The 20,779-nt window shown below is 45.9% G+C and overlaps 1 long non-coding RNA gene across 2 annotated transcripts; it reads left to right on the plus strand.

The window, feature by feature from the left end:
- Nucleotides 1-12,614: 12,614 nt before the first annotated feature.
- LOC139362942 (uncharacterized) lies at nt 12,615-20,779 on the plus strand. Of its 2 annotated transcripts, none has more exons than XR_011622603.1 (3): nt 12,615-12,999; nt 13,565-13,727; nt 20,613-20,779. It is a non-coding gene; the product is annotated as an uncharacterized lncRNA (long non-coding RNA). The 2 variants fall into 2 exon arrangements; XR_011622602.1 differs by having other exon boundaries at nt 12,616-12,999; nt 20,625-20,779.

A 20,779-nucleotide genomic window follows, 5' to 3' on the forward strand; every position in this document is an offset into this window, starting at 1 on the left:
TTGTGATCTGCCTGCCTTGGCCTCCCAAAGTGCTGGGATTAAAGGTGTGAGCCACTGCGCCCGGCCAGGCCCAAATCTAAAAGTAAAACTTAGCATAGACAATAAAAATGGTGAGAATTCCATTCCCTGGTTACTTACCCCATAGGCTGAAGAGCTGCCTCTGCCTGTAAGGATCAGGGCATTCTGTGTTTGATGGCAGAACCTATGTCAGAATGCAGCACAATCCCTGAAAAGTGAGAAGAACATCAGGGTGAGTTATCCTGACCTTGAGATTGCTTCTCTAGCTCTTTCATTAAAAATATATATATATAAGAACCAGGAAGGAGATTCCCTCTTGCCACCTCAGTTCTTTGAACTCAGCTACTCAAGGCCCATTTTGTCGAGATCAAGGGCTCCCATGAGTGACTGTGAGGTAGATCTGATCACTCAGAGGGCAAAAGGTAATCTCATAAAACCTGAAGATGTGAAAGGAGAACGTTGCCGCTGCTCAGAAACTCCACTAGCCCATCTTGAAAAGAAATCATCTACGAACAGAGTAATTCCCACTTTCCAATTCTAGGCCTTATAGTTCTGCTGAGTGTCCCTAAACTTTTTTTTCTTTTCTTTTTGAGACAGAGTCTTGCTTTATCCCCCAGGCTGGAGTGCAGTGGTGTACTCTCGGCTCACTGCAACCTCCGCCTCCTGGGATCAAACAATTATCATGCCTCAGCCTCCCAAGTAGTTGGGATTACAGGTACACACCATCACACCCGGCTGATTTTTGTATTTTTAGCAGAGATGGGGTTTCAACATATTGGCCAGGCTGGTCTTGAACTCCTGACCTCAGGTGATCTGCCTGCCTCAGCCACCCAAAGTGCTGGGATTACAGGTGTGAGCCTCTGTGCCCAGCCTTCTGCTCCTTCTTGTTTTGCCCACCTACTGTAAGACAACTAAGCTAAAACACATTTTGTAAGCAAACCAAAAGGAAGCTCTCTAGGTGGTATGGCTACTATACTCAGGATACTTGAACTTTCCTTGACCCAAAAATGGCTATCTGGAAGTCAGCAATCTCAGAGTACATTTCAAATGCAAACTAGAATACATTAGTGTAAACTAAGAAAGTCCAGAGCCTTTGCTTGAGTAACATTAGATGCAGCAAAACCATGAGCTTCATGCATGATTGGTATTGTAAGAGAAGCCACAGGGAGTAGAATAAAATATGACACCTTTGGCCAGGCGCAGTGGCTCATGCCTGTAATCCCAACACTGTGGGAGGCCGAGGTGGGCAGATCATCTTAGGTTAGGAGTAAGAGACCAGCCTGGCCAACATGGTGAAACCTCATCTCCACTAGAAATACAAAAAGTAGCTAGGCGTGGTGGCAGGCACCTGTGATCCCAGCTGCTTGGGAGGCTGAGGCAGGAGAATCAATTGAACCCAGGAGGTAGAGGTTGCAGTGAGCCAAGATCATGCCACTGCACTCCAGCTTGGGCAACAGAGCAAAACTCCATCTAAAAAAAAAATTAAATAAATAAAATAAAATAAAAAATTTATATATCCATATTTTTATATATATTATATATTTTTTATATATATTATATATATATATAAAACATCTTCTTGACCTATGACCAAAGTTCCTTCTAAACTCAATTTGGGGCACCATATATCACAAACCAGGTGACAAGAAATTAAATAAATTTTAGTCTTTTTCATGCCATCCCAATTATAACTTGATCATTTCACTAACATGTTTCAGCAAATGCTGGAGTTTTTCTCTCTTTAGGAGTCCTCTCTCACTTTACCCTGCTTAATAAAGCACCTCACACACTTAGAAACAGGATGGAGACAGGCCAGCTTCAGGACATGCTGCACAGGAAGAACAGGCTGTCCCAAAAAGAGAGGGCTCTACACCCCTCTGAACTTCACAGTAGACCGGCTACACACAAATGCCTGAATGAAGGAAGTCCCTCAAGAAAATGAACAGTTGGTGAGATCAAGACTTCTGGCCCAAAGGGCCTACAGCTGGTCTGACCATTCATCAATCTGAATTTAAATGGAGACACATTGGACTGTGACATGCAATAAAAAACTGAACTAGCAAAGGGTTTTAATTTGGGTTTCCTTTCCACCCTACACAGCTCCAGCAAATGGAGGAGTGAGTGTGCCTGCGGTGCTCCTCACACATCTAGGGTAGTTCCCATTCACAGTGGTCAATCTTTGGGATTTTTCACACATTGCAGGGTCACTGTCGATCTATGCTAACCTAGAATGTCCAGATAAAAGCTCCTGTTTACACACTGGAGAGAAAACTGTCAAATCTGAAAGCCCATGGACTGTCCCAGGCAGGGGGAACACATATAGGAAAAAATACAGAATCTGACATGAGAAGCCTAATTTCAGATTGACCTGTACAGCTTTACAATTGTGAGTAATTAACTTACTTTCTCTAGGCTCTGTTATTCTCACATCAATAATGAGAAAAGCGAACTGAAAAGTCTCCCAGATCCCTTCCAATCTTTACATCCTCTGACTTTATGATTAAAAAGTTATTTTAATAAGGCTAAAACTGTGGCTTAACCCCAATGGGAGCCTGCTGGGATTATGCTAAGCAAAACTATTCCACACAGACAGAGCCATTCTGACCACGTGCCTCCCTACAATAGGTATCATACAGATGTGCATACAGATATGCACCAGGTATGAGAAGTCCCTTGTACAGAGGACATTGACTGATTCAATAATAGGCTGATTTAGTCATCCAACCAACAAATATTTACTGAGCACCTTCTAGGTATTCAGGGATACAACAGAACAAAACAGACAAAATCCCGTCCCTAATGGAGCTTACAGTTTAATGAAGGAGAAGGGGGAGTCAAACATCAAGTAGGAAATATGAGTTGGGAATATATTTTATGCAAAGCGGCCTGGAGGCCCTTGATAAGGTGATTTTTGAGCTGAAATCCTAAGCAGTGAGAGAGTGAGCCATGCAGACGCCAGAGGAAGAATGTTCCAGGCAGAGGGAACAGCAAGGCCCAGAGATAGGACAGGGTCAAGCATGCCTGGCATGTTACAGGAAACACCATAAGCTCAGTGTTTATACAGAGAAGTAAGAGCAGGAGAGTAGCAGGAAGCACAGAGAGACAGGTAGTAGGGGGGCAGATCATGTAGAGACAGAAAGCCACTGGAGAGTTTGAACAGAGGGGTAAACGTGATCTAAATTCCACTGTAAAAGGACTGTCCTAGCTGTTGTATTGAGAGTAGACTGGCTGGGCACGGTGGCTCACGCCTGTAATCCCAACACTTCGGGAGGCCAAAGCAGGCGGATCACTCAAGGCCAGGAGTTCATGACCAGCCCAGCCAACATGGTGAAACCCTGCCTCTACTAAAAATACAAAAAATTAGTTGGGCATGGTGGCTCACGCCTGTAGTCCCAGCTACTAAGGAGGCTAAGGCAGGAGAATCGCTTGAACCCGGGAGGTGGAGGTTGCAGAGAGCCGAGATCATAGCATTGCACTCCAGCCTTGGTGACAGAGCAAGACTCCAACTCAAAAAAAAAAAAAAGAGCGTAGACTGAAGGAATCAAGCATGGAAACAAGGAAACCAGTTAGGAGACTACTGAGATAATCCAGGTGAGAGATCATGGCAGATAGGTCCAGGGTGGCAGCAGTGAGGAGTGAAGAGGGACAGACTCTGGGATATATTCTAAAGTTGAATCAACAGGACACTGGAGGACAAGACGATCTTGGAAAATCTTGGGACTACTGCACAATTGAATGAAGCTAAATGGCACTGAATTCCAACATCCACTGTGAAATCCTGGGATCAGGGATTTGTTCATCTCTGTCACCCAGCGTCCCACCCAGTACTTGGCACATAATGGGGATATAAAAGGTCTTCAATTCTTTAGTGAATAAATGTGGAACTGAATATATTACAAAACCAAGAGACCTGAAGTTTCATAGGTCATTAGGAGACCAAAAAGCATCAGGTATTAGACATATTTTACTAGCAATGGATCCCCCTCCCCTGAGTGAATCTCTTTTTTTTTTTTTTTTTTAGAGACAGAGTCTCGCTCTGTCACCCTGGCTGGCAGTGGCACGATGTCAGCTCACTGCAATCTCCATCTCCTGGGTTCAAGCAATTCTCATGCCTCAGCCTCCCGAGTAGCTGGGACTATAGGAACCCACCATCATGCCCAGCTAAATTTTTTTTTTTTTTTTTTTTTTTTTTTTGTATTTTAGTAGAGATTGGGTTTCACCATTTTGCTGAGGGTGGTCTCAAACTCCTGAGCTCAGGCAATCCATGTGCCTTGGCCTCCCAAAGAGCTAAGATTACAAGCATGAGCCACTGTGCTCAGCCTGAATCTATTTTTTTAATAAAAAATTTTCCTTTATAACTTATTTCACAGTAGTAAGCGTGAAGCCAACAAACAACTTCACATAATACAGCTGAGAATCTGAACAACTTGGCCATTTCCCTGAGAGGCCAGATGTAGTCACCAATCTCATACCACCTCAGCAACTCCCATCTAAAATACAGGGATAAATGTTACACAAGTAGTAAGCTCATGTTCTTATAAATAGTAAATCATGCACCAGGCACAATGGCTCACACCTGTAATCCCAGCACTTTGGGAGGCAGAGGCAGGTGGATCACCAGAGGTCAGGAGTTCAAGACCAGCCTGGCCAACATGGTTAAAACCCTGACTCTACCAAAAACTACAAAAATTAGCCAGGAATGGTGGCCCGCACCTGTAATCCCAGCTACTCTGGTGGATCACCAGAGGTCAGGAGTTCAAGACCAGCCTGGCCAACATGGTTAAAACCCTGACTCTACCAAAAACTACAAAAATTAGCCAGGAGTGGTGGCCCGCACCTGTAATCCCAGCTACTCAGGAGGCTGAGGCAGGAGAATCGCTTGAACTCAGAAGGCAGAGGTTGCAGTAAGCCAAGATCACACCACTGCACTCCAGCCTGGGCAACAGAACGAGACTGTATCAAAAATAAAAATAAAATAAAATAAAATAAAATAAAAATAAAGACATATAGGATGTCACTTACATGGACAGGTGTTCAGGGCTTGTGTGGAGGAGCTGTGGATGAAGACGAAAGTCGACCTGGAGACAGTGGAGGCCAACTGGAGTTAATGAATGAGGAAAGGAGAGAAAGAGACAAGGAAAAGGGTAAGGGGAGTGGAAGATTTGCCTCAGTGTGGAGGTCATCTCTGATTGCTGACAAAGGCAGTGGAAAATATTGGAGAAGGTCTTAAAATATTGCTAAAGGTTGGTTTCAGAAAATCTTGTAACATTTCTTTTACTTTAAAAGAAAACATAGCATCTCAAGGGTTTAAGTATGAGATTTTTTTTCCCTCTTTTTCCTGTGTATTTCAGAGTAGTTGAACCATTCAGCCACAGAAAATAATATCAGTATGAACCACATTTGAATACTACCAATAAAGACACAGGACTCTCCTCCTCTGAGGTCGAGCGCGTCTATTCACTTGCTGCTCAGCCTCCTCTTCTGCCCACCCTCACCTCCTTTTCTGGCATCTGCTCCTCCCATGGAGGACTTCACACCCTCCTCACAGAGCGAGGTGCCACCTCCCACTGTTTGAGGCCCCACCATGTTCCTGGCTCTACTGCCTTCTTGCATGTGACATCTACCTTTTACCAAGCTGAGAACACAGTGCACCCATGGTGGGTTTAAGCAGACAGGTCTGATGGCCACAAAACTCTTTTGTCATGTGGTCTGTGAATTGAATTGTCCTGTCCAAAGACTAATGCATGTTCCATGTGCAGACCAAGTGAGGTTCTATTGGAATGAGGAACCACTAAGCACCTTTAACTCCTTCCAAGATCTTTTATGAGTGGGACAAAATCGAGTGATGCTAGTGACAGGAAGAGTGGAGATTCTCCTTTTGGTGACAGCTGCTGCACTCTCGTGACAATAGCAGGTCTGGCACTGTTTCAGCACCCAATCCTTGCAGTGTCTTCTACGGCATTTGCACATTCTTTATATAATACAGGCTTCACACCCTCAGTTTCTGCAATCACTGTCACAAATGCCACTAACAAAAGCAGTGACTGCACTCATCACAACCTTGAATTTGAGCTTTGTCTTGAGAAATGAATGTTTCTACAGGTTTCATCATGTTCAGACTAATCCAAACTGAAGATCTACCTCCAGGAATATTTTTCTTTCTCTGTTACCTCCCGTAGCAAAAAATATGTGTCTTCTAATCTTTGATTCTTCAGCAATGCTTTGATTCTTTGGCTAAATAAAAAGCATGCTGAGGGCCAGTTGTGGTGGTTCACACCTGTAATCCCAGCACTTCAGGAGGCTGAGGCAAGTGGATCACAAAGTTTAGAGTTTAAGACCAGCCTAGCCAACATGGTAAAACCCCGTCTCTTCTAGAAATACAAAAATTAGCCAGGCATGGTGGCGTGCACCTGTAATCCCAGGTAATCGGGGGGGGCTGAGACAGGAGAATTCCTTGAACTCAGGAGGCGAAGGTTGCAGTGAGCTGTAATCATGCCACTGCACTCCAGCCTGGGCAACAAAGATGGTGCCACTGCACTCCAGCCTGGGTGACAGAGCGAGACTCTCTCTCAAAGAAGAAAAAAAAAGTCAAGAGCATGGGAAGTATTAAAATCAAACATAATCAATGGTCTCCCATCAGAACAGCTCCATTTTTTTTGCTATCATTATGTGTTAATGTCTATTTGCTAAACATTGATATCTGTACTAAAGTTTCAAGTGTACCATATAACACAATAGTGCTGACTTAGTAATATCCTTTGCTGTACACTAAACTTCAGGATCATACTTATATATCACAACAAAACTATCTTTCCCTAAGGTAATTACCATTAATATTGCTTTAAAATTATGAAATGTGAAGACTGTTTTTATAATTTCACAACAGCTGAACATTATTGTCTGTAAACAAAGTAATCTAATAAATCACCATCACAACAAAAGCCCCACAACATAATGTTTCACCTTATAAAAAAGCACTGACATTTATAAAACTGTCATAGTCAATTTATAAAACTGTAATAGTAAATTATTTTTACTCAGAATAGTACTAAATTAACAATAAAAATATAGGCCAGGTGTGGTGGCTCACGCCTGTAATCCCAGCACTTTCGGAGGCAGGTGGATCACTTGAGGTCAGGAGTTTGAGACTAGCCTGGCCTACATGGCAAAACTCTGTCTCTACTAAAAATACAAAAATTAGCTGGGCGTGGTGGTGCATGCCTGTAATTCTAGCTACTTGGGAGGCTGAGGCAGCAGAATTTCTTGAACCTGGGAGGCAGAGGTTGCAGTGAGCCTAGATAGTGCCACTGCACTCCAGCCTGGGTGACAGAGTAAGATTCTGCTTCAATCAATCAATAAAAACACATGAAGGCCGGGCGCGGTGGCTCAAGCCTGTAATCCCAGCACTTTGGGAGGCCGAGACGGGCGGATCACGAGGTCAGGAGATCGAGACCATCCTGGCTAATCCGGTGAAACCCCGTCCCTACTAAAAAATACAAAAAACTAGCCGGGCGAGGTGGCGGGCGCCTGTAGCCCCAGCAACTCGGGAGGCTGAGGCAGGAGAATGGCGTGAACCCGGGAGGCGGAGCTTGCGGTGAGCCGAGATCGCGCCACTGCACTCCAGCCTGGGCGACAGAGCGAGACTCTGTCTCAAAAAAAAAAAAACAAAAACAAAACAAAAAAAAAAAAAAAAAAAAAAACACACATGAAGGAAGCATTTTCTATGTATTTATAAGCCCGGTATTATGTGAAGCACTTTACTATCTTATCAAATCTTTGGGATGGATCTTCAGTTCTCATGAACACAAAACAGGATACTAAGGCTCAGAAAGGAGAAGAGATGTGGCCAGGCTGTGTCCCCAGCGCCTATGATCTCACCACTAGGTTACAGTGCTTCCAAACAGCACATGTTATGAGGTTTTTGCTTTAAAATGAACCAATAAAAAACAAAGGCAAAAAAGGTGTACATTATTAAAAACTGGAAGAATCACTAAAAGAACCTTATGTATTTAAGTACATAACTAAAAATATTATGGAAAAGTTATTGAATTAATTAGCAAATTTACTCTAATTCTAGACTTTTATTGAGGGGTAGGTTATATAATTCATGATGAAGAAAAACTGTTCGTTTCAAGTATATTAACATAAATACCATCAATATGGTTTTTCATGGTTAAATGGTCACTTAAAGCACTTCAGTTAAAATTCTGCATATCATACAATTCTACAGCTTGCTAGTAGATTGCAAAGTAAATAGTCATTCAAATAAAAACAACAAAACACGTGATGTTTTTCACTGGTTGTTGCTATTTTTAGGTGAGCATTTGCTATATACCATCAGAGAGATGATAATAACAAATTGCGAATTTCTTTCATCATTATATAAAGGTGGCTTTAAGATAGAATGGTATAAGGGCAAAGAAGAATTTGAAATCTAACATCAACTCAGCGATGCATCAAGATAAAAGTAGAGACAATAGATGCATCTTGGTGAACACCGAATTTTTTTAGACAGAATTTTGCTCTTGTTGCCCAGACAACGAGGCCCTGCCTCGGCCTCCTGAGTAGCTGGGACTACAGGCTGGGACTACATGCCACCATGCCCGGATAATTTTGTGTTTTTAGTAGGGACAGGGTTTCTCCATGTTGGTCAGGCTGGTCTCAAACTCCCACCTCAGGTTATCCGCCTGCCTCAGCCTCCCAAAGTGCTGGGATTACAGGCATGAGCCACCGTGCCTGGCTGAATAACAAATTTAACAAAGCAGACTGAGAGAAGCAATTACCTTAAAAAAAATAATATTTGGCCAGGCGCAGTGGCTCACGCCTATAATCCCAGCACTTTGTGAGGCCAAGGTGGGTCGATCACAAGGTCCAGAATTCAAGACTAGCCTGGCCAAGATCATGAAACCCCGTCTCACCTAAAAATACAAAATTAGTAGGGCATGGTGGTGGGTGCCTGTAATCCTACCTGCTCAGTAGGCTGAGGCAGAGAATTGTTTGAACCTGGCAGACGGAGGTTGCAGTGAGCTGAGATCGCGCCACTGCACTCCTGCCTCAGCGACAGAGCAAGACTCCATCTCAAAAAAAAAAAAATACACACACACACACACACACACACACACACACACACACACGGTAAATCCCTAAGATCCAGGGCTTTGCAATAAATATGTAAATAAATCCCAAATATCTATGCTGAAAGTTTAAAAGAAATGCTAATTGATAATTAGAGAAATACAACTTTTCCTTAGCTTTCTAATAATCTAGAAACAAAGAATGTTGCTAATATTTAGACAGACACTACAAAGTACCTTACAAGGAGAGATGTGTAAGGATGGCAGGATTCACCAGCAGCCCTGGGCTTGTCCACAGTATCCCCACTGATGAACAGTAACTCCATTGTGTAAATGCTGATGAACACACTATTACAGGACTTTTCCAGTTTAGACATACCATATTTTCTTTCAAACAATTCTTTGTTTACGTAGATCAGCAATATGATTATTCCATTTTTCTGAAAATCGACCAAAAGTTTATTCTCAATAATACATCCCTATGTCAGAGCAGCAATAACATATAATGACTAATTTTCTATATTTTACATCCTAACAGACCATATCATTTTACTGCTTTCAAAAAAATTTCTTCCCTTTTTGGTAGTTCTTACAATTACTTTAATGGGAGACTATAAGAGAAGTTTTAAAGTTTAGTACCTCTTTTTAGCCTTTTAATTTCTGAAAAGCAAGAGGGCAGAAAAGATCAATCAAATTAAACACAACAGCAGGGAGGCCACAATGAGGAGGTCTCCAAGGGTCTTTTAGCAAACTTCCTAAAACACTTCCTAAAACACTCTCTCAGCTGCGTGGAAATAAGATTTTACAGTTGCAGTGGTGCGGGCTAGTAATCCTAGCACTTCAGGAGCAGAAGCGGGGCAGATCGCTTTGAGCTAAGGGCAACATAGCAGAAACCCCCCTCCCCTCCCCCACCCCCCAGTCCCACCCCCTTCTCTACCAAAAATGCAAAACTTAGCCAGGCCTGGTGGCAAGCGCCTGTAGTCCCAGCTACTTGGGAGGCTGAGGCAGGAGAATTGCTTGAACTCAGGAGGCGGATTTTACAGTGGGCCGAGACCGCACCACTACCAGCCTGGATGACAAGAGCAACGCTCTGTCTCAAAAAACAAAAACACAAGGTTAAGAGGGACCCCAGACTTTACAGATACAAGTTTAACAGGGACCCTAAAGCAAAAAACCCCAGCCCTTTTTATCCCAATCATTGAAACACCAGGAGGGTATAACAGTTTTGCAGCCTAGCTATAGCAGGCTGATGCCCCCAAGATGCCCATATCCTAATCCTGGGAACCGGTGAACATGACCTTACACAGCAAAAGGGGCTTTGCAAGTATAATGAAGTTAAGGGTCTTTGGCCAGCTTGTCCCCGCAGGGTTTATGTACTCACCCGGATCCTTATAAGAGCAGAGCAGGTGATGGAGAGCAGAGGGAGGTGTAGCGATGAAAGCAGGAAACTCGCGTCACTGGAGAAGGGCAGCACAAGCTGAGGAGAGCAGGCCGCCTCCAGGGCCAGGAAATGGAATCTCCCGCAGAGCCTGGGAAGGCACTGACCCTGCTCCCACCTTGACTCCGTGGAACTGACTTTAGAATTCTGGCCTTCAGAACTGTAAGGGAATACCTCTGTGCTGTTTTAAGCCACTAAGTGTGTGGTAATTTGTTGCAGCAGCAACAGGGAACCAGTATTGTAGTGAAAACCCACCTGAAGGAGCCAGGCACAGTGGCTCATATCTGTGACACAGTTTCACTCTGTCTCCCAGACCGGAGTGCAGTGGCACGATCTCTGCTCACTTCAACCTCTGCCTCCCCAGTTCAAACGATTCTCCTGCCTCAACCTCCCGAGTAGCTGGGATTACAGGAGCGTAGCATACCTAGCTAATTTTTGTACTTTTAGTAGAGACAGGGTTTTGCCAGTTGTCCAGGCTGGACTCAAACTCCTGGCCTCAAGTGATCCACCTGTCTCAGCCTCCCAAAGTGCTGGGATTACAGGCGTGAGCCACCGCACCCAGCACTCCTCAAGGTCTTTGATGGTAGGTTTTTCCAGGTGATCAGTCCTTGTCTGGTCTGGCTGTGTCCCACTCTCCCTCTCACCAAGTTGGAACTCCTAGCTAGTTTTCAGAGGAGGAGAGTGTGTACCCCAACCCCAGCTTAGTATGGTTCAGATCTGCATTTAACTCACGAAGCCTGGCTGCTCCCCAGGCCCTGGAGAAAAAAGGCTCTCGCTGAGGGTATGATACAGGACGGGCCTGTCCCCAGAACCCTGTGAGACAGAAGCCCAATGTCCCACCAGGTTGGCAGGGCTGGGGAAGGGAAAGTGTTATGGCAGCCACAAGACTAAAAAGAGGCAGCAAAGGGAGCAGGACAGCGCTCCCGTGGAACTCATGCCGCTGCCTGAGTGAGGTGAGGGAGGAGTGCACCCAGTGATGTCAGGGGCTCCAGAGGCGCGGTTCCAGCGCGGCTTTTCCCCTCGCTTCTTGCCATGTTATTCTAATCCCCTCCAGGTGAGCTGCCCACTTTGTACCCAGGGTTGCCGCTGGGGCCTGTACCCAAAAGCAGCCCCCCATGGCCATGGCCCCAGGAGTGGGGCAGAGCAGGCAGGAGTCCTGGACAGAGGAGACACAGGGGCAGGAGGGAATGGGCCCCAAACTCCAGGAGGGGCCCTTCTCATGGGTCCTGCTTATTGGCCTCTCCTCCGTTACCCCTGGGCTGATCACCCTGGGAAGAACTAAGCAAAGGCTTCTCACTCTCAGGTCCGAGAGGTTCAATTACCGGGTCCTTAGGGAGGTGCGAGCCCCTGAAACGATGCAAGGTGCCCGGCCTAATTTTTATATTTTTAGTAGAGATGGGGTTTCACCATGTTGGCCAGGCTGGTCTCGAGTTCCCGACTTCAAGTGATCGGAATGCCTCGGGCACACAAAATGTTGGAATTACAGGCGCCAGCCAACAAGCCGGGCCAGCCCTATTTATTTAAGCCTGTACATTTTGCACTTGTTAAAGTATTTGAACATTCAATTATCATGTTTTCTTTAAGCAGTCCCTCCCTGTTGCACACTTGGATGGTTTATTTTTTTAGACAGGGTTTACCTCAGTCTGGCAGGATGCAGTGCTCTGATGGGATCATAGCTCATTGCAGCCTTGAACCTTGGGGTTCAAGTATCTGGGAAGCTGAGGTGTGACTACAGAGAAGGGGTCGTGCCATGTTGCCCAGGCTGCTCTTTAACTCCTGGCCTGAATGAAGGGTTCCTTCCGCCTCGGCCGCGTCCGGACAGTTTTCTAGTTTTGACCCACAGAAACACTGAGCTGGGTCGGAGTTTGTCAACTACCCTTCTCCAGCCAGCAACACACAGAACATGGCGGGGAAGTTCGCGGTTAGGGGGTCCACTCCGACAGCGGGGAAGCTCGCGGTTACCCGGGTCCACTCCGAGAAAAACACAGTCCAGCTCCAGGCACTGTGGCGTCACCGTGACGCCGCCGGAGGCCGGCGCTCTCACGTCATCACAGAGGCCCTGTGACGTCACAGAGACCCGCCCCCTCCTGTGGAACCAATCGGAAGTCGAGGCGCGGCGGCTGGGTGTTCCAGGGGCGCCCATGCGCAGACGCGTGGCTACAGGCTGCGGGTCAGTGTTCGCAGGCTGTGTGTTAGGGCCCGCAGGCTCCTACCTGGCCGCGGACACCAATAACCTACAAGGAGGAGCTTTACCACTGACTGTACTACTGCTACCTGCGCGACTTGCCAGCCTGCGGCGTAGGGCGCAGCAAGGGCCTGACGCTGAGCGAGCAGGCGCTGCGCACCAAGCGGCTTTCGCCTGGCGGGCACAAGCACAAGATCGGGCGGAAGCTCCTCAGTGGCCACCGCAAACCCGCTAGCTTCGGCTGCAGCCCTTGCCGCACACTCGCGTCACCTGAGCCTGTGTAGGTGCGCCTCCCAACACTTCCCCCAGCCAGGTCCCGGGGATGCCAGCAGCGTCCCCCGCCGCCGGGCGCCGCGCAGGATCGGCCAGGTCTGAGGCTGCCCTGCATTAGGGAGCTGCCTTGACCTCTGATGGCCGTTGCAACAACATCAAAGCCTTTGGAACTTTGTAGGGGGATACAAGGGGCTAGGAAACCAAGAAAACATATTTTTAAAAATATAAGCGATCGGGCCGGGCGTGGTGGCTCACACCTGTAATCCCAGCACTTTGGGAGGCCGAGGTGGGCGGATCCCTTGAGCTCAGGAGTTCCAGACTAGCTTTGGCAACATGTTGAAATTCTGTCTCTACAAAAATACAAAAAATTAGCTGGGCATGGTGGCGCGTGCTTGTAGTCCCCGCTACTTGCAAGGCTGAGGCGGGAGGATCCCTTGAGCCCAGGAGGTGGAGGCTGCAGTGTGCCATGATCTTGCCACTGCACTCCAGCCTGGTTAACAGAGTAAGACACTGTGTCAAAAAAAGAAAAAAGAAAAAGAAAGTAACTGATCTGTGTTTTTGTCTGATTTCCTACAGGATACCGAAGGACCTGTTCAAAGTATTTTCTGTAACTCCAACTGTAACTTGGTTCTAGGAGGAGAGAATCCATGTTTGGTCAACAGAACTTTTCACTGTCACTAAAGTTTACTGCTTCAGTATCTTTTCCTTACTAATTGATTGTTAATTAAGTAGTGTCCAAGTGAGTAGCCTTTTTAGGGTTTATTAATTAAAAGAGAGCGGCGAAAGTGGCATTTTAACTCTTCCTTTTTTTTTTTTTTTTTTTTGCAGTTACTATGGTAACTCTTTTCAAGTTCACAAATGATTTGTTCTTAGCTGTAAAGAGGTCAGAAATGTAAGTGGGGAGAGACCAAAGATAGGAATATGTGTAAGATTTCTACCTAAATGTTGGCTGGGCGCAGTAGCTTACGCCTGTAATCCCAGCACTTTGGGAGACCGAGGTGGTCTATCGCCTGAAGTCAGGAGTTCAAGACCAGCCTGGCAAACATGACCAAACCCCGTCTCTACTAAAAACACAAAAACTAGATGGGCATGGTGCTGGGCGCCTTTAGTCCCAGCTACTTGGGAGGCTGAGGCAGGAGAATCGTTTGAACCTGGGAGGCCAAGGTTGTGGTGAGTGGAGATCATGCCACTGCGCTACAGCCTGGGCGACAGAGCAAGACTCCATCCAAAAAAAAAAGATTTCTACCTAAATGTCACAGACTGCTCTGAAGGTTAATATTTGGTATTCTGATGTATATTGCACAATGTGTCAACCTCAAATAATCAAAAGGGTCAGAATCTAAAGGGAGTTAATTCATGCAGAGAGTTTAAGGAGGGTCACCTGGGAAGCACAGATACCCAAGAGTGGAAGACAGTGTTCCAAGGCTTAGAAGTTTGGGATCACTTGCATAGACAAAGTTTAGGGAAGCTTAGCAGAATCAGCATCTCTCCGTGTAAGGCTTAATACATACTTAAAACATATCTGATTGGTCCGGGTGGTCTTTCTTTCACTCTGTCACCCAGGTGGGAGTGTAGTGGTGCAGTCGCCACTCATTACAGCCTCAGCCTCCCTGGCTCAAGCGATCCTCCCACCTCAGCATCCCTAGTAGCTGGGACTAGAGGCATGCACCAACACACCTGACTAATTTTTGTATTTTCTGTAGAGACAGGGTTTCACCACGTTGCCCAGGCCAGTCTGAAATCCCTGGGCTTAAACAGTCTGCTCACCTCTGCCTCCGAAAGTACTGGAATTACAGGCATGAGCGACGGTGCCCAGATAGGGTGGTCTTTTTTTCTGGGAAGTGTGTATTTTACCGTCTACACTGAAGATGTAAGTCATGGGGTCTTTTGTGCCATCTGGTGTGAGTTAGGTACAGAACAATAAAGGAGGCAGTTAATCTGTAACAAAGATGAGTGATTGGAAGGAGAGGAGGACTAGTCTCTGGTCTCTCATAGTCATTTACAGAATGAAAATAAGGAAGGAATAAATTATAATTTAAGAAGCAGAAGTCACAAACATGCTATGTGACTCTGTCAGGGTGTAACTTCCCTCTTGGCATGATAAATTTATAGAGGGTCCTGAAACTTTTTTTAATTTTATAGTTGCTAGGTTCTCTGCACTGTTGATCCCACAACAATTCTTCGAGGTAGATGCTACTATCCACTTTTTGTTTGTTTGTTTGTGTTTGAGACAGAGTCTTGCTCTGTCATCCAGGCTGGATTGCAGTGGCGTGATCTCGGCTCACTGCAACCTCTGCCTCCTGGGTTCAAGCAATTCTGCAACCTTAGCCTCCCCAGTAGCTGGGATTACAGGTGCACACTACCACACCCGGCTAATTTTTGTGTTTTTAATAGAGACCTGGTTTTACCTTGTTGACCAGGCTGGCCTCGAACTCTTGACCTCAGATGATCCACCCACCTCGGCTTCCCAAAGTGCTGGGACTACAAGCATGAGCCACCACGCCCTGCCCACATTTTAGAAAACGAATTCTAAGGCACAGAGAGTTCAAGTACCTTTCCAAAGATGACACAGCTAATTAGACAGCAGACTAGGTGACCTGACCCCAGGATTTTGCCCTTGACCTCTACACTACCTTGTTGAGCACAGCAGTAAATATTTCATACGTAGCTTTATCCAGAATTTTCCTGTTGGTTGTGGTAAACCATGTTTTGTTGTTTTGAGACAGGGTCTTCTTCTGTTGCCCAGGCTGCTGGTGTGCAGTGACACAAACATGGCTCACTGCAGCCTCAACCTCCTGGGCTCAGGCAATCCATTTCAGCTTCCGAAAGTGCTCGGATTACAGGAATGAGCCATAATGCCTGGCCTCACACTATATTTTAATGCTTTTTTCAAAAATGAAAACTTTTGGCCGGGCACAGTGGCTTACGCCTGTAATCCCAGCACTTTGGGAGGCCGAGGCAGGCAGATCACGAGGTCGGGAGATTCAGACCATCCTAGCTAACATGGTGAAACCCCATTTCTACTAAAAAATACAAAAAATTAGCCAGGTGTAGTGGCAGGTGCCTCAAGTCCCAGCTACTCGGGAGGCTGAGGCAGGAGAATGGTGTGAACCCAGGAGGTGGAGCTTGCAGTGAGCCAAGATCATGCCACTGCACTCCAGCCTGGGCGACAGAGTGAGACTCCGTCTCAGAAAAAGAAAATGGAAACTTTTACCAGTGATTCCCTTCCTTCAAACTAATGTGTAAGTGATAAGAAAATGATGCTGTTCTGGCCGGGCACGGTGGCTCAAGCCTGTAATCCCAGCACTTTGGGAGGCCGAGACGGGCGGATCACGAGGTCAGGAGATCGAGACCATCCTGGCTAACACAGTGAAACCCCGTCTCTACTAAAAAATACAAAAAACTAGCCGGGCGAGGTGGCGGGCGCCTGTAGTCCCAGCTACTCGGGAGGCTGAGGCAGGAGAATGGCGTGAACCCGGGAGGCGGAGCTTGCAGTGAGCCGAGATCCGGCCACTGCACTCCAGCCTGGGCGACAGAGCAAGACTCTATCTCAAAAAAAAAAAAAAGAAAAAGAAAATGATGCTGTTCTGTTTTGTTTTCTTTTTGCATGTTTTGTTGTTGTTGTTGTTGTTTTGAGACAAGGTCTTGCTCTGTTTCCCAGGCTGAAGTGAGGTGATGCAATCATGGCTCACTGCAGCCTGGACCTCCCAGACTCAAGCAATCCTTCCCCCAGCCTCCCAAGTAGCTAAGACTACAAGTGTGTGCTACCACAGTTGGCTAATTTTTGTATTTTTTGTAGAGACAGGGTTTCACCATGTTGCCCAGGCTGGTCTCAAACTCCTGGGCTCAGCTATCCTCCACCCTTGGCCTCCCAAAGTGCTGGGATTACAGGCGTGAGCCACTGTACCTGGCTGATGCTGTTCTTTTCAAATGCATTTTTACTTTTTTTTTTTTTTGAGATGGAATCTCACTCTGTCTGCCCTGCTGGAGTGCAGTGGTGCGATCTTGGCTCACTGCAGCCTGGTCTTGAACTCTTGACCTCAGATGACCCACCTGCCTCGGCATCCCAAAGTGCTGGGATTACCGGTGTGATCCACCACACATGGCAATTTTGCTCGTTTTAGGTACTAGAACTTGTTAATTAAAAAAAAAAAAAAATTTTTTTTTTTTTTTTTTTTTGAGCTGGAGTGCAGTGGCATAATCTCGGCTCACTGCCACCTCTGCCTTTTGGGTTCAAGCGATCCTCCTGCCTCAGCCTCTCGAGTAGCTGGGACTACAGGCACATGCCACCATGCCCAGCTAATTTTTGTATTTTTAGTAGAGACAGGGTTTCACCATGTTGGCCAGGATGGTCTCGATCTCTTGACCTCGTGATTCACCCACCTCAGCCTCCCCAAATGCTAGATTACAGGCATGAGCCACTGCGCCCGGCCAAAAAAAAATTTTTTTTAAGACAAAGTCTCATTCTGTCATGCAGGCTGGAGTACAGTGGCACAATCACAGCTCACTTGCAGCCTAGACTTCCTGGACTCAGGTGATTCTCCCACCATAGTCTCCCAAGTATATCAGACTACAGGTGCACGCCACTACACCCGGCTAATTTTTGTGTGTTTGTTTGTTTTTTGAGATACAGTCTCGCTCTGTTGCCCAGGCTGGAGTGCAGTGGCGCGATCTCAGCTCACTGTATTAGCCAGGATTGTCTTGATCTCCTGACCTCGTGATCCGCCCACCTCGGCCTCCCAAAGTGCTAGGATTACAGGTGTGAGCCCCCGAGCCCGGCCCACACCCAGGTAATTTTTTTTTTTGTAGTTTGTAGAGAAGGTGTTTTGCCACATTACCCAGGCTGGTCTCAAAACTCATGGGCTCAAGCGATCTTCCAGCCTCAGCCTCCTAAAGTGCTAGGATTACAGGCATGAGGCACTGCTCCTGGCCTTTTTTTTTTTTTTTTTTTTTTTTTTGAGACGGAGTCTTGCTCTGTCTCCCAGGCTGCAGTGCAGTGGCCAGATCTCGGCTCACTGCAAGCTCCGCCTCCCGGGTTCACGCCATTCTCCTGCCTCAGCCTCCCGAGTAGCTGGGACTACAGGCGCCTGCCACCTCGCCCGGCTAGTTTTTCATATTTTTAGTAGAGACGGGGTTTCACCGTGTTAGCCAGGATGGTCTCGATCTCCTGACCTTGTGATCCGCCCGTCTCAGCCTCCCAAAGTGCTGGGATTACAGGCTTGAGCCATCACGCCCGGCCGCTCCTGGCCTTTTTAATTCAATTTAAATTATAAATGTGATCACTATAGAAATATGTGTATTATTTATCTGCTGCTATGTAACAAATTACTCCAGACCTAGTGGCTTAAAAGTAAATACTTAGGGCCAGGCACAGTGGCTCATACCTGTAATCCCAACATTTTGGGAGGCCGAGGTAGGCAGATCGCTTGAGTCAGCAGTTTAAGATCAGCCTGGGCAACATAACGAGACTCCATCTCTACAGAAAATGCAAACATTAGTCATGCATGGTGGTGCACACCCTCCCAGGAGGGAGAGGTTGCAGTGAGCCAAGATCACACCACTGCACTCCAGCTGGGGTGACAGAGTGAGACTCTTGTCTCACAAATACATAAATAAAATACTTAGGATCTCCATTTCTGTGGGTCAAGAATTCAGGAGTGACAGAGCTGGGTCATTTGGGCTCAGGGTGTCTCGTGACATTGCAGTCAAGCTGTCCACTGAGACTGCAGTCACCTAAAGCCTGTTTCCAAGATGGCTCGCTCATGTGACTGCTGACCGGAGGCCTCAGTTCCTGTCACATGAACCTCTCTACAGGCTACGTAGGTGTCATGGTGTGACAGCTGGCTTTCCCAAGTGAGCAATCAAAGAGTGAGCAAGAGGAAGCCACAGTACCTTTTATGATGTAGTTTGCAAAGTTGCAAGCCATCACTTTTGCTTTTTCCCATCTGTCAAAAGGGAATCATGTAACCCAGCCCACACTCAAGGGGATGGGAACTGGGCTCTGCCTTTTGAAGAGAGTATCAGAGAATTTGTGGACGTATTTTAAATGACCATACTATGTTTAATTATTGCAAGTACGGTCACTGTAGAAAAATTGGAAAATAGGGACAAGCAAAAAAACAAATCACTTGTAATTCCATGACTCAATGGATAGCATTACTAGTTGGGTGTATATAATTCCAATATTCAAAATACATATTTTCTCAAAATATAAACACACTGTATATACTGTGGTGTAATCTCTTAACGTATTTTCTCAAAATATAAACACACTGTATATACTGTGGTATAATCTGCTCTTTCACTTAATGTATTATAAAAAATACCTTTCGTGTCAAATATTCTTTCCTTTTTTTTTTTTTTTTTTTTTGAGACGGGGCTTCGTTCTTGTCACCCAGGCTAGAGTGCAATGGTGTAATCTCCGCTCACTGCAACCTCTGCCTCATGGGTTCAAGTGATTCTCCTGCCTCAGCCTCCCAAGTAGCTGGGATTGCAAGCATGCGCCACCACGTTGAGCTAATTTTTTGTGTTTTCAGTAGACACAGGATTTCACCATGTTGGCTAGGCTAGTCTCAGACTCTTGACCTCAAGTGATCACCCACCTCGGCCTCCCAAAGTGCTGGAATTACAGGCATGAGCTACCGCACTTAGCCCCTCATAACATTTTTTAATGGCTGCATACATTTCATCATATGTATGTATCATAACTGATTTAATGAATTCTGTTATAGGACACTTAGTTTGTTTACAGGTTTTCCCTGCTTTATACATTTTGTTAAATGAACATCCCTACAGCACATTTATTTGTACAATCATGACTGTTTCTTAAATCCCTAGAAGCGAAATTTTTGCAACACAGTTTGCATAATTTTAAACTTCAAATGCCTGTTACCTAATTTGAGCAGAATTTTTACTGCAATAATCAAGAGTCCATTTGGCCAAATTCCTTATCTATGACAACATCTGCGAAAGTTCCAATATTGATAACTGTAAGTGAATTTGTTGAGAGTGACTGAAATCACTATGGAATGAGAAGTTGCTATAAAAATTTTACTAAAGAGTGAACTGGCCAGGCGCAGTGGCTCACGCCTGTAATCCTAGCACTTTGGGAGGCCAAGGTGAGCAGATTGCCTGAGCTCAGGAGTTTGAGACCGGCCTGGACAACACAGTGACATCCCATCTGTGCTAAAAATACAAAATTAGCCAGGCGTGGTGGTGGGCACCTTTAATCCCAGCTACTCAGGATGCTGAGGCAGGAGAATCACTTGAGCCCAGGAAGCGGAGGTTGCAGTGAGCCGAGATCACACCACTACACTCCAGCCTGGGTGACAGAGTGAGACTCTGTCTCAAAAAGATAAAATAGGGAGATGCGAGTGTGTTAGCACTAGCACCAACACACTACCAGTTTTCCAAAGTGGGGGCACCAGTGTAAACTCCCATTAGAGCTGTATGGATTTCTCTTACAGCACGTCCTCTAAATCTTCGGCAGTGTTAGTGTTTCCAGCTTTAGGATTTTTGGTGACTCTGTAGAGGGATCTCATAGTGGGTTTTTGGTTTTTGTTTTTGTTTTTGGGTTTTGGGTTTTTTTTTTTTTTTTAACAAAATATTTTCCAATTTAAAACAGAGTTCATTTCAGGAGGAAGATATGAAAAGTCAACTTCCATCGGTGTCTGGATTAAGGATCAGGGCCAGTGGCCACGGGAGGTGACACTGAGCCGCTCCTCAGCCCCTCCTCCCTTCCCCCAACGTGCACGACACATGCATTTCAAACAGTAAAAGGTTTAAAAACAG

This window comes from Macaca nemestrina, chromosome 4 (assembly GCF_043159975.1).
Source record: "Macaca nemestrina isolate mMacNem1 chromosome 4, mMacNem.hap1, whole genome shotgun sequence".
Classification (NCBI taxonomy): Eukaryota; Metazoa; Chordata; class Mammalia; order Primates; family Cercopithecidae; genus Macaca; species Macaca nemestrina.